The 14,362-nt window shown below is 39.8% G+C and overlaps 1 long non-coding RNA gene across 1 annotated transcript; it reads right to left on the bottom strand.

Annotated features, from left to right (window-relative positions):
- Nucleotides 1-1,120: 1,120 nt before the first annotated feature.
- On the bottom strand, nucleotides 1,121-7,237 carry LOC107801345 (uncharacterized). Its single transcript, XR_001651619.2, has 3 exons — nucleotides 6,945-7,237; nucleotides 2,125-4,275; nucleotides 1,121-1,534 (listed from the first exon to the last, which is right to left on the bottom strand). It is a non-coding gene; the product is annotated as an uncharacterized LOC107801345 (long non-coding RNA).
- Between the last annotated feature and the right edge of the window lie 7,125 nt (nucleotides 7,238-14,362).

The raw sequence follows: 14,362 nt of genomic DNA, 5'->3' as shown, positions 1-14,362 counted from the left end.
TATCATATGGCTAACAATAGTTTTGGTGTAATGCTTTAACAACAACAGCCCAGTAATAATTTCATTAGTAGGGTTTGGGGAAGTTAGGGTGTACGCTGACCTTACCCTACTCGGGGAGGGGTAAATGCTTTCTTTAATTTTTTAAAAAAGGTGATTTTTCAGCCTTTAGAGCATGAAAATTAAGTTCATCAATTTTCAAACCAACAAACCTCGTGGCCGTTTAAACAACCAATTAGGGGTGGCAAACATGCGAGTTGGGTCGGATATGAGCGGGTCGAAAATGGGTAATAATGGATAAATTATTCGACCCGACCTGTATTTGATACATATAAAAAATGAGTTATCCGGCGAATAATATGGATATCCATACATGGCTTCTTGAATATAATCACTTTTGGGGAAATTCCTAGTCTCCCAAACTTGAGGAACCCCCAATTTGAGGCTTTACAAATGTAAAAGTTAAACACATTAGTTATCCATTTGGTTAACTATTTTCTAAGTGGATAATATGGTTCTTATCCATATTCGACTCATTTTTAAAAAGTTCATTATCCAACCCATTTTTTAATGGATAATATGGATGGATAACTGTTTTCTTTTAACCATTTTGTCATCTCTACAGAGAGCGCGCCATCCCTCCTTCGCACCTTGACGTCTTAGATTCTGATCTATCATCTCCACGTTTTCCCCAACTACGTGCTACTTCTTTGCAAGGTATGCTATTTTGTAACTTTATTTGCTGCTAATGTAGTACTATTTTATATCTAGTATAATTTCTACAAATAATTATAAGAAGCTTAAATAGCTAACAAATCAAAGCACGAGGAAATGATCCATTAACATTCTTTCCTGAGCCAGAGCAATTCGAAGTACCACGTTTTATCGTCCCATTCTAGGATATAGATATATATATCAAGATGCATTCTTATCTCAATTACTAATTTCTGTAGTAAACTGATTTGCACATTTAGATAATCAGGAAACTGAATGTGGATTAGTGCATTCACCCTATCAAAGTAAGATTACCTATACGTTTTAGGACGAGGTAATCCGAAACATATAAACTTGTAGCACCATCCAATTAAAATATAATCATCTCAAAAATTAGACATGGTGAATAAGATTCATAATCAGCTGATCTGGTTGGAGTAAGATGTCTTTCAACAATAACAATCGGACATGCTTCAGTAATGAAACACGCAATGAAGTAAATCAATACAGACACAACATTCCGGAAACAGGCAAACAATACTTCTATTGAGAAAGAAAACAGTCAACCGTGATCGAGAACGAAGCAGACCCCAAAAGGCTTATTTCAAGCCAAGAGTGGAGAACATTTATTTAACATATCTCCAAAACGACGAGGTTACTTATTTCCAACTTCACGAAACTTGAATAGACAAAAGACAAACAGGTTTTCTTTATAGGAACATCAGATGACTGGACTGTAGAAAACGTGAAATGCAGTGATAACGTATCAAAGAGCATTCTAGAATTTGTCCATGAAACCAGGATCCCAGCTCCGGATTATTTCCTGCCGAAAAGAGGAAAATAAGGAAAAAAGAAAAGAAAAAGAAAAAGAGCATAAGTGTTGCAGATAAGTTTCTTTGAATACATATATAAAAGGAAATCTCTTCGTGGTTCTGAAGAAATTTATATCACAACATTCCATCTAGTCTAGTCCCATAGAAATCGATATATGTCAGAATATAGACATATGATATTTCTATTCTTAATCATGGTCCAACCACATGTTTAAGTGGTGAAACACAAAAAATAACTGAATATCACCATGACCGTGCTCATATCACGGGGATTCAAATTCTATATTTTACTTTGACTAAAAATACCTCTCAATTCAGTGTTTGAGCAAATGCAATCCAGAATATATACAAGGGGAAGAATACGTAATTACGGAATTTCATGGATAACTCTCTAAACAAATATACCATGCAGGAGATTCTACTAAATGAAACATTGAAACACATATCATTTAGAGATAGATGCGGTTTTATTCGAATTGTTACCAAAAAATGAAACCAGCTGGACATGAATGTAAACACATAATTAACCACTTAGAATGGAGAGTTATAATCATTTCAAGGCAAAATGAATTTAACTGACCTTTTAACATCACTGAGTGGCCCTGGAATCAGTTTCAGGAGAAATTTTATTGAGCAAGATTTTTGATGCTTCTAGGAGCATGCATTTATATTTCTCTCGTTTTTATTTCGTTTCAGATTTGACTGCTTTTCTTGTTTCCATCATCTATATGACGAGTCATGAAACTGAGATAGCTCAACTGGCACACTCGCAAACTTAGGACATCCCCAAATAACAAATCTCCTAAGTCTTGGGAAGTGAAGTCTTGAAGCCTCCCAGTATTCGAGGTCAGCAATTTCAATCCACAAGAGCTGGAGTTGGCTAAAACCTCCAATCTCCGGCTTCCACGACTTACCTGTAAAGGCATCTTTTTTCAACTTCAGGACTTCAAGGCATTCCAGCTGCCCCAGTCTATCCGCCTTGCTCCAATCAAACCTCGTGTTTGACAAAGTTAACTAATTCAGCTTGCGTAGAAAACTGAACAATGCTGGAGGAAGGTGAAGAGCTTCACTTGTGTAAGGACCAGTATTCATCAGTTTCAGTTTTTCTAGGTGTTCTAGCCCTTGAAAAGTGCTGAATCCATCCATGTTAGTTCTGAGAAAAGCTTGTGTTCACCCTCGAATACTCAACTCTTTGAGATTTCCAGCCTTTGCAAGCACAACTTATTGCAACTTTCTGGTGCAACCTTAGAAAGAGTTTTTAGGCAAGAACCTTTATCTGTTGAGATAGGAGGGGGCAGCAATTTTGCAGGAATGTTGGTTTGCAGGTGTCTCAACCGCTACATGTTCCATATATTTGCTTTTATTTTAAGAATGGGCTCCGATGTACTTGTATTAACTATAAGAAATTGTAGATTCCAAAGCTTACCAAAGGATGCAGGAAGTTCTGTGAAATCACCTGAAATAGCAATATATCTCAAATGAAACAGTTAGTTGAAACACTGAGAGAAGGGAATTTTGACGGATTCAATTTCCAAGACCCTGATCAGTGGAAATGCTTTGAGGATGAGTTGTATATCAGGAGCAGACAACTGATAGATTTGTTTCTCCTCCTATGAAAAACATAGGAAAGATCTAACATGTTCTACAAATGGTTTTGTGGAGATCAAATCAAGCAGAGCAGAGGATTCAAGACGCAAATGGACGAGAAATATCTGGATCTTGTATAGTAGGAAAAATCTGATCAGGGGTTAGACGTATCTCTTGAAAAACACTTTCCCTAATCGCCTCCGTATTGCAGAACTCATACAACATGTCGTAAAAGCTGAGCTTTTTAATTCCAAAATCATCTCTCGACAGCCACACTAGACCCCTCTTTGCAAACTCCTCCAAATAATTCTCTGCCATCTCCTCCAAGGTATACGTCGGACTGGACTTTATAAGTCCCTCCGCGATCCACAAGCCAATCAATTTCGTAGCAGGGATCTTATTACCTTTAGGAAAGGTGAAGCAATACAAGAAGCACGCCTTCATTTCTTGAGGCAAACTATGATAACTGGTTTCCACAATTTTCCAGCAGCTTGTAGGGTCATTCTCTTTCACAAGGTGTTGCCCCACATTTTTCTCGATTCTTTCCCAATAGTATTTGTTCGGAAAAGCTTCCAGAGCTCCAGCAATTACCAGTATTGCAAGTGGTAATCCGCCACATTTCCTTGCAATTCTTTTTCCAAGTTCTACCAACTCATCAGGACGCCTTCTACAGTTGAAAACTCTCCTTTCCAGCAACTGAAAACTTTCATCGTTAGACAGATATTTCAGATCATGAGGATATTCGTGGGCATATCTAGCCACGTTTTTGTGTTCATCATGACCCTATGACGTTTGTTGTTTTCTGGGAATACTTTTTTGACCAAATCCACAAGTTCTATGTTCCAAACATCGTCCAAGACAATGAGACATGTACCACCTTCTTTAGCCACAAATAATTCACATATTATTATAGCTAATTCGTGCAATGTGTTCCGTGAACGATATCAGAATCTTAAATAGGATGTTCTTTAGTTCGTATGACCGGCCGACATCAACCCAAATGTTCTTGCCAGTGTGGTTTTGCCAAGACCAGCCATACATACCCACAATGGGGACAAATTCTAGATCCTTCAACAAGTCGTCTGATTACATATTCCGCTTCGTAATCAAAGCCAACCAAATGTTTAACCTCCAAGAACGTCTCCTATTAAAATCATCAGATAGATTGGATATCAAAAATATTAGTGGAGAATCTTTTGATTTTTTTGCAATTACAACTTGAACAACCATATCAAGTTTAGTACTATATTTAATAGCAACGAAAAAGAGTCTTAAATTTCGTGTAATGCTACTATGAGATGAAACTCCATGTTTACACTTTGGCTAATTACGAATCGAGCAGTTTACTTGTCTGGCAAAATCAATTTATAAATGAAGCTACGTGTTTCTTTTGTAGAAAATTTTCATAAACACAAAAGAAAATGCAAAAATGGTTTAGCGATCATTAAGAAGTATCATGGAGATCAGAAGTTAAATTATCTCTAAAATAATTGTTTCTTTTAAGAAAATAACCACGGTAACCTTTCAAAAACCAGAGAAATTAGAATAACTATAGTCATGTTCCTAAGAATATTGAGTAATAGTATCATTTTTCATTAAGCAAAAATCAGCTAGAAGTCTTTGTCAGTCAACTTAGTACCAATTAAATGAGTAACATTACGTATATAATTAAGAAAACAACTTCATTTGTATCCCAGTTTCTTGAGTAATAAAAGATAAAGCTTTCATCCAGCTGAGTTACTAGCAATGCTAGAAGGGCTTAAGCTGGCAAAGGAACATAATCTAACCCCTCTTGTGATCAACACTAACTCAAAAGAGATCATTAGAATGCTGAAAATTGGTCATATCCCTTATAACAACTTTGTTTCTGAATGCAGGTCATTGATGATCCAGTTGGGGAACCCAAGAATCAGTCATAGCTTCAAGAGCAGAACAGGGTGGCAGACCTACGGGCTAAGGAGGGAGTAAGGAAGAGACTGTTCAACACCACTAGGATTTTGGAAGTTCCTCCGGTATTTGTCAATGAAGCACTTTGGACAAACATCAAAACTCTGGTCTGTAATATAACTAATACTGTCTCAAAGTTATGAATGAAGCAGAACAAAATATGATTTCCACATGTCAAAACACAGATATTACAAGGTCCGTTTGTCTACACAAATGTATACTGTTTGTTTTTTCAAATATATATAAGTTATTTTTGTTTTAAAAATAAAAATTCAATTACTTATTTAATAAAATATATCCACACATTAAATAATTAGATAAACTTTACATGATGTTTTATAAATTATTTTTTGATGAACCACACACAAAAGCTAGCGGCACGATGATGACCTGCAGTGACGGATATAAAATGGTGGCTGATGGTGGACAAATGTGATGGATGCTTAGTATACAGAGGCGGTTGATAATTTGGCAGTAATGATTGTGTGGTTGGTTGTGATGATTGTTCGGTGTTGCTCGACTTTTATTGGTAGTTGGTGGCGATGGTCGAGAGTATAATAAAATATATTAACAAGAATATTTATGTCTCAATACTTTATACAAAATCTAAATTTCATGATTAATCAAACTTATAAAAAGCTAATAAACAATTGCAACAGAAAATATTAAATAAACTTAATTTTGTAACATGATTAAGACCACCATTCCATGAAAACAAATGAGCCCTAACGTTAAGAGCAACACTGAATTAGTAACGTTTTCTCTTATATGTCAATAGTTTTTCTTCTCATTTTTACTCCTAACTTTCATATTCTCCTCTTCGTGGTCTGCCAATATACGGTAAATTTGTGCTACTAGTCATTTCTTACAAGAGCTTTAGATTTTGTTCAATTAATGCGATATCGATGATTAGCTCAATGCGGTATGCATGATTTTTTTATAAACGGTATCATAATTTGAAAAAATAAATAAATAAATAAATAAATTATTGTAGTTGTAAGAGGTGTCATTTTTTATATTTATCCCCAATATTTTTAATTTTCTTATACATATCTAATAAAAAGTTTTAACAAAGCGGTGTCCCGTGACACCGCATTGGACAAAGTGTATAGCACCTGCTGATGATAATAGTAATAAAACCTAAAATATTAATTATTAATATAATAAATAATAATAAGAAAACTTATAAATAATACTCTCTCCGTTCCAATTTATGTGAACCTGTTTGATTGGGCACGGAGTTTAAGAAAAAATGAAATTTTTTGGAATTTGTGGTCCTAAAAAAGTTAAAATGGGGTCCAGAGTATTTGTGTGGTTATAACAGCTTCTCATTAAGGGTAGAATTAGAAGTTTGAGCTAAATTGTTTCTAAATTTAGAAAGAGTTCATTCTTTTTGGAACGAACCAAAAATGAAATAGGTTCACATAAAGTGGAACGGATGGAGTAATAATTACTACTCCCTCCGTTCCAATTTATAATAATATTACTTATAATAATAATTATCACTCTCTCCTTTTCAATTTATGTGAATCTGTTTAACTGGACACAAAGTTTAAGAAAAAATGAAGACTTTTGGAAGTTGTGGACCTAAACAAGTCAAAAAGGAGCCCAGAATATTTGTGTAGTTATAAAAGTTTCTCATTAAGGGTAGAATTGTAAGTTTAAGTTAAATTGATTCCAAATTTAGAAAGGGATCATTTTTTTTATACGGACCAAAAAAAAATAGGTTCACATAAATTAGAACGGGTAGTTCTGTATTAGATAAATTATTATAAATGGCATGAGAAAGAGAAAATAAAAGAAGAAGAAAACTTATATTTGGGCGGAAGTTTTCAAGATCGTAATTGGATTTCAGGCGTTAATTACCTGAGGCTCCCGTGCAACTGATCTTTGTGGTTGATGGAGCATAAGTTTAGGCTGGAAAGCTTGTTGATTATTTTGACGAAATTCCTTCACCTTCTCATGGATGCTTTTAATAAACTTTGCAAGATTCCTAACTTTGTTAACATGGCCCAAATCAAAAAGCTTTTTCACTACATTTTTCTCTTGATGCAGCTTCGCCTGAACCAGGAATTTGTCAATGACATCCTCAGCTCTATGCACTGTAACTCTGATGTCCCTGACCAATTGTTTCCACAGACTGCTATCACTGTGGTATTTTGCAGCATCTTCTAGGAAAGTGTTTAGGCGCCGAACTTCTTCCAGCAGAAGTTTGAAGTCTTCGTCTACGTGTATCTACCTGACCGGTCATTTTAAGAATTAACGCTCTGATCTCCTATTTACTGCTTTTCCGAGTTTATTTCCGCTATTTTGATTTGTTGGGACGTTCGGTTTTGAGTTTCGGAGAGTTTTGGGACATTAGTCCCTAAATGAGAGCTTAAGTGTTGGAAAGTTGACTGTAGTCGGAATAGTGTGAAGACGGCCTTGGAGTGAAAATCTGATAGTTCCGTTAGCTCCGTTGGGTGATTTCGGGCTTAGGGGCGTGTTCGGATTGAGTTTTGGAGGTCCGTAGCTAATTTAGGCTTGAAATGCCGAAAGTTGAATTTTTGAAGTTTCTAGTTCGATAGTGAGATTTTGATCCGAGGGTCGGAATGGAATTCCGGAAGTTGGAGTAGCTCCGTAGTATTTAATGTGACGTGTGTGCAAAATTTCAGGTCATTCGGACGAGGTTTGATAGATTTTCTTATCGAAAGCGTATTTTAAGAATTTTGGAGTTCTTAAGGTTAAATCCATGGTTAATTCGAGGTTTCGATGTTGTTTTAGGTGTTTTAAGGATTGGTACAAGTTTGGGTAGTGGTTTGTGACTTGTTGGTGCCTTTGGTTGAGGTCCCGGGGGCCTCAGGATGATTTCGGATGGTTGACGGAAAGATTTTTGGAATTGGAGTTGCAGCTTCAACTATTCTTCTGTCATAACAGCACCTGCGAGTTTGAGACCGCAGGTGGAGCCACAGAAGCGGCGGATTTAACCGCAGAAGCGGAAAATGAGGAAGGGGCCAGAAACCACAAAAGCGGCATAAGGAACCGCACCTCCGCGACCGCAGATGCGGAATCTAAGGTTGCAGGTGCGCGATTGAGCTTTTAAGTGAGAACCGCAGAAGCGGTCCCCCCCCCCCCACCGCAGAAGCGGTATCGCAGATGCGATTATTGGATCGCAAATGCGGTCATCGCTGGGTAGAACATACAAATTCTTGTATTCGCAAAATTTAGCCATTTTTCATCTTTTTCAAACAGGTAGAAGCGTGGGAAGCACTTTTCAAGAGGAATTTTCAGAGGAGTTCATTGGGGTAAGGTCTTTGGTTCCTAAACTCGTTATTGGAATGATTTTTATCAATTTAAGCATGAAAAATTAAGGAAAACAGTGGTAATTGGGGGGGGGGGGGTTAGGGCTTGACTAATTGGAGACATTTGAGTGATGATTTGAGGGACCATTTGAGGTCCGATTTTGGTATTTTTGGTATGACTGAACTCGTGAGAGTGTGAGAATTTTGGAAATATAAATTTCACCCGATTCCGAGACGTGGGCCCGAGGGGCGTTTTGGTCATTTTATCTAATTTCACGTATTAGCTTAGAATTTAATTGTAGAATTAGTTACTTGAAGTGTTATTTACCTTATTCAATTGAATTGAATAGATTTGGTCCATTTGGGGTCGAGTACTCGTGTCAAGGGCGTGGTTTCGGATTGAATTGAGCTGATTCGAGGTAAGTGGCTTGCCTAACCTTGTGTGGGAGACTTTCCCCTTAGGATATGGTATATTTGATAATTGAAATGCCTTGTACGTGAGGTGACGAGTGCGTACTTGGACTAATTGTTGAAAATTTGATTTTCTTTAAGTAATTAAATTGAGTTCCTTTTTTCCTAATTCATTCTACTTGCAAATTTAGCCTGTTGTTAGTTTAGAAAAGCATGTTTAGTTGACTTATTTGCCTATTTGCTTAAACTACCTTAATTTCATTACGTGAAGCATGTTAGGCTAGAGTTATCTGTTTACTTAGTACAAAATTTAGCTTAATTGAGTATTCTTGTGTTGCTGCTGTGTGTTTTACTTTGGGACTACGGGACGGCATCCCAGGAGATCCTCTATACGTATTTATGATGTAAACTGAGGTGCGGGATACCAAGAGATTCCTGGCACATATATTGAGGATATCAAGAGATTTTCGGGATACCAAGAGATCTTTAGCATATATCGAGGATACCAAAAGATACTCGGGATACCATAAGATCCCTTGTATACATAGAAGATACGAAGAGATCCTCGAGATACCAAGAGATCCCCGGCATATATATATTGAGGATACTGAGAGATCCCCGGTTATCATCCTTGTTATGAGTGGTACTTCCTTGTGTTTTGTCTTTATCTCTGTTTCATTTGTATTACTCATTATTATCCTATATAGATTCTTACTGTAGATTCTCAATTGTACTGCTTATCTTATCTTGTCATCTTTATATTTATTTAATCTCAGTAGGGCCCTAACCTCCCTCATCACTACTCAACCGAGGTTAGGCTTGACACTTACTGAGTACCGTCGTGGTGTACTCATGCCCTTTCTGCGCATATTTCTCATGTGCATATCCAAGTACCTCTACTCAGACCTACCATCCTTGAGGCAAGGCGATCTTTCACAGACTTCGAGGTACATCTGCCGCGTTTACAGACCAAGGAGTCTCTTTTTATTCTATCTTGTAGTGATAGCCCTTCTATCTTACTGTTGATGTAGACATTCCGGAGTTAGAGCATTTTACTATGTTTCGTAGCTTGTGATTCTTGGGTTTCAGAGTTTTGGGAGTATGTATTAGGTTTTGAGAAGTTAAATGTTGTGTATGTTGAGCGGCACCTTTAAAACGTTGTTTCATTTCTCTATTTTTGTTTAAAATTATTTTTCTTTCTTCCGCAAGTTTGGGTTATTTTTCTGCATTTTAGGCTCACCTAGTCGTAGAGACTAGGTGACGTCACGATGGTTCACGGAGTCCTCAGAACCTCAGGGATGCATGATGCGCAGAGTTTGAGCATTTGCTCCAGGGTGCTATGACTGTCTCAGAGTATGCAGTCCATTACACTAGTTTGGCTAGGCATACACCAGCCTTGGTTTCTACTATTCGTGAGAGGGTTCGCCGGTTTATTGAGTGGCTTATTCCCAACATTAGATCTAGCATGGCTCGTGAATTGGAGATGGATATTTCTTATCAGTAGGTGGTGAGCATTGCTAGGAGGATTGAGGGTATGCATGCTAGGGGGAGAGATGAGAGGGAGGCCAAGAGGCCTCGAGAGTCGAGCCATTTCTCTAGTGCCTGTGCCCCAGTCGCAGGTCGTCATGGTAGGGGTTATATGAGTCACCCTGTTCATTCAGCACTTCCAACAGCCAGTAGTGCTCCAGCTCCGCCTAGGCCCCAGGAGCCTTATTATGCACCACCGGTATCTAGCGCGCCTCCTGCGCGGGGTGCTTTCAGAGGTCAATCCAGCAGACCTGGCCCGAGCTAGTCACAGCCTCCACGCCCTCCCAGAGCTTGTTTTGAGTGTGGTGACACCCTCCATGTGGTATGAGATTGCCCTAGACTTGGGAGGAGTGAACCTCCACAGACTTCCCAGCCACAACGTGCCCCGCAGAGTTCTTAGACAATGATTACAGCTCCAGTTGCTACCCCACCTGCTCAGCCACCTACTCAGCTAGCCAGAGGTGGAGGTCGGGGAGGTAGAGGTCGCCCTAGATACTATGCCTTTCCTGCCCGTACCGAGGCTGTTGCCTCTGATTCTATCATCACAGGTATTATACTGGTTTGTCACAGAGATGCATCTATGTTATTCGATCCAGGCTCCACTTACTCTTATGTGTCTTCTTATTTTGCTCCGTATTTGGGTCTACCTCAGGATTCTTTGAGTTTCTCCGTTTATGTTTCTACTCCTGTAGGAGATTCTCTTGTTGTGGACCGCATTTATTGGTCGTGTTTGGTTGCTCTTAGTGGTTTTGAAACCAGATCCAATTTATTGCTACTCAGAATGGTTGACTTCGATATTATCTTAGGCATGGACAAGTTGTCGCCCCATATTTCTATGCCAGGTGTACCGCGTGTTGAGTGGAGGGGTGCTTTAGATCACACTTCCAGTAGAGTTATTTCTTTCCTTAAGGCTCAGCGTATGGTTGAGAAGGGGTGTGAAGCGTATCTAGCTTATGTGAAAGATGTTAGTATTGATACCCCTTCTGTTGATTCAGTCCCCGTAGTACAGGATTTTCCCGATATGTTTCCAGCTGATCTTTCAGGTATGCCGCCTGATTGAGATAGTGATTTTGGCATTGACCTGTTGCCGGGCACTCGGCCTATTTTTATTCCTCCGTATCGTATGGCTCCTCCTGAGTTGAAGGAGTTGAAGGATTAGTTATATGAATTGCTTGATAAGGGTTTTATTCAGCCTAGTGTATCACCTTGGGGTGCTCCTATCTTGTTTGTGAAGAAAAAGGATGGTTCTATGCGTATGTGTATTGATTACCTCTAGTTGAACAAAGTTATAGTGAAGAACCGTTATCCTTTGCCTCGTATTGATGATCTGTTTGATTAGTTTCAGGGCGCACGAGTGTTTTCTAAGATTGACTTGCGCTCAGGTTACCATTAATTGAAGATTCGGGAGCCAGATTTCCCGAAGACTGCTTTTAGGACTCGATATGGTCATTACGAGTTCCTTGTCATGTCATTTGGGTTGACCAATGCCCCAACAACCTTTATGCATTTGATGCATAGTGTGTTCCGGCCGTACCTCGACTCGTTCATCATTGTCTTTATTAATGATATTCTGGTGTATTCCCAGAGTCTGGAAGATCATGAGCAGCACCTGAGGACTATGCTTCAGACTCTGAGAGAGAAGAAGTTATATGCTAAGTTCTCGAAATGTGAGTTTTAGTTGGATTCAGTGCATTCTTAGGCCACGTGGTATCGAGTGAGGGTATTCAGGTGGATCCGAAGAAGATAGAGACCGTGCAGAGTTGGCCCAGACCATCCTCAGCTACCGAGATCTGCAACTTCCTTGGCATGGCAGGCTACTACCATCGTTTTGTGGAGGGATTTTCATCGATTGCAGCCCCTATGACCAGGTTGACTCAGAAGGGTGCTCCGTTCTAGTGGACGGAGGAGTATGAGGCAAGCTTTCAGAAGCTCAAGACAGCTTTGACTACAACCCTAATTTTGATATTGCCTTCAGGTTCGGGGTCTTATACGGTCTATTGTGATGCCTCGATGATTGTCCTCGGAGCAGTGTTGATGCAGGACGGTAGGGGTGATTGCCTACGCATCCAGACAGTTGAAGATACATGAGAAGAATTACCCTGTCCATGACCTTGAGTTAGTTGCTATTGTTCACGCCCTAAAGATTTGGCACCATTATTTATACGGGGTTCCCTATGAGATTCATACTAACCATCGTAGCTTGCAACACTTGTTCAAGCAAAAGGATCTAAATTTGCGCCAGATGAGGTGGTTAGAGTTGCTGAAGGATTATGATATCACTATTTTGTATCACCCGGGTAAGGCCAATGTGGTGGCCAATGCTTTGAGTTGCCGGGCAGAGAGTTTGGCTTATTTACCATTATCGGAGAGGCCTATGGAGATGGATGTTCAGACCTTAGCCAGCCAGTTTGTGAGGTTGGATCTTTCGGAGCCTAGTCGGGTTCTAGTTTGTGTGGTTTCTCGATCTTCCTTAATTGATCGTATTAGGTAGTGGCAGTATGATGACCCTTATTTGTTTGCCCTCAAGGACAAGGTTCAGCACGGTGATGCCAGAGATGTGACTATTGGTGATGATGGGGTATTGAGGATGCGGGGTCAGATTTGTGTACCCAATGTTGATGGGTTTTGAGAGTTGATTCTAGAGGAGGCTCATAGTTCGTGGTATTCCATCCATCCGGGTGTCGCGAAAATGTATTAGGATTTGAGGCAGCACTATTGGTGGAGGTGAATGAAGAAAGATATAGTTGGATTCGTAGCTCGGTGTCTCAACTATCAGCAAGTGAAGTATGAGCACCAGAGACCGGGTGGGTTGCTTCAGTAGATAGAGATTCCGGAGTGGGATTGGGAGTGGATCACCATAGACTTTGTAGTTGGGCTCCCACAGACTTTGAGAAAGTTCGATGCTATTTGGGTGATTGTGGATCGGCTGACCAAGTCCGCTCATTTCATTCCTGTGTGTACTACTTATTCTTTGGAGCGGTTGGTACAGATTTATATCCGAGAGATTGTTCGTCTGCACGGTATTCCAGTGTCCATCATTTCAGATAGAGGTACGCAGTTCACATCACGGTTCTGGAGGGCCGTTCAGCATGAGTTGGGTACTCGGGTGGAGTTGAGTACAACATTTCACCCTCAGACAGACGGACAGTCCGAGTGCACTATTCAGATTCTTGAGGATATGCTCCGTGCGTGTGTGATTGAGTTTGGAGGGTCTTGGGATCAGTTCTTGCCATTTGCGGAGTTTGCTTATAACAACAACTATTAGTCCAACATTCAAATGGCTCCATATGAGGCTTTATATAGCAGGCGGTGTAGATCCCCGGTAGGCTGGTTTGATCCGGGTGAGGCTAGATTATTGGGCACAGACTTAGTTCAGGATGCTTTGGAGAAGGTTAAGGTGATTCAGGATAAACTTCGTACAGCCCAGTCCAGACAGAAGAGTTACGCAGACTAAAAGGTTCGTGATGTTTCCTATATGGTTGGAGAGCGGGTTCTGCTTCGGGTTTTGCCTATGAAGGGCGTTATGAGATTTGGGAAGAAAGGGAAGTTGAGTCCGAGGTTTATTGGCCTTTTTGAGATATTGAGGCGTGTTGGGGAGGTTGATTATGAGCTTGTCTTACCTTCCAGCTTGGTAGGAGTTCATCCGTTATTTTATGTTTCGATGCTCCGGAGGTATCACGGTGATCCATCGCACATGTTGGATTTCAGTTTAGTCTAGTTAGACAAGGATCTATATTATGTTGAGGAGCCAGTGGAAATATTGGACAGACAGGTTAGAAAGCTGAGGTCAAAGAGCATTGCTGTAATAAAGGTCCAGTGGCGGGGTCAGCCGGTCAAGGAGGTGACCTGGGAGACCGAGCAGGATATGCGCAGTCGTTACCCTCATCTTTTCACTAATTTAGGTATGTCTCTATGCTCGTTCGAGGACGAACGAATGTTTAAGTGTGGGAGAATGTAACGACCCGTCCGGTCATTTTAAGAATTAACGCCCTGATCCCCTATTAACTGCTTTTTCCGAGTTTATTTTTGCTATTTTGATTTGCCGGGATGTTCGGTTTTTTCGGT

The sequence above is a fragment of the Nicotiana tabacum genome, chromosome 16 (assembly GCF_000715075.1).
Source record: "Nicotiana tabacum cultivar K326 chromosome 16, ASM71507v2, whole genome shotgun sequence".
Classification (NCBI taxonomy): Eukaryota; Viridiplantae; Streptophyta; class Magnoliopsida; order Solanales; family Solanaceae; genus Nicotiana; species Nicotiana tabacum.
This window is presented reverse-complemented; position numbering and strand designations above follow the sequence as displayed.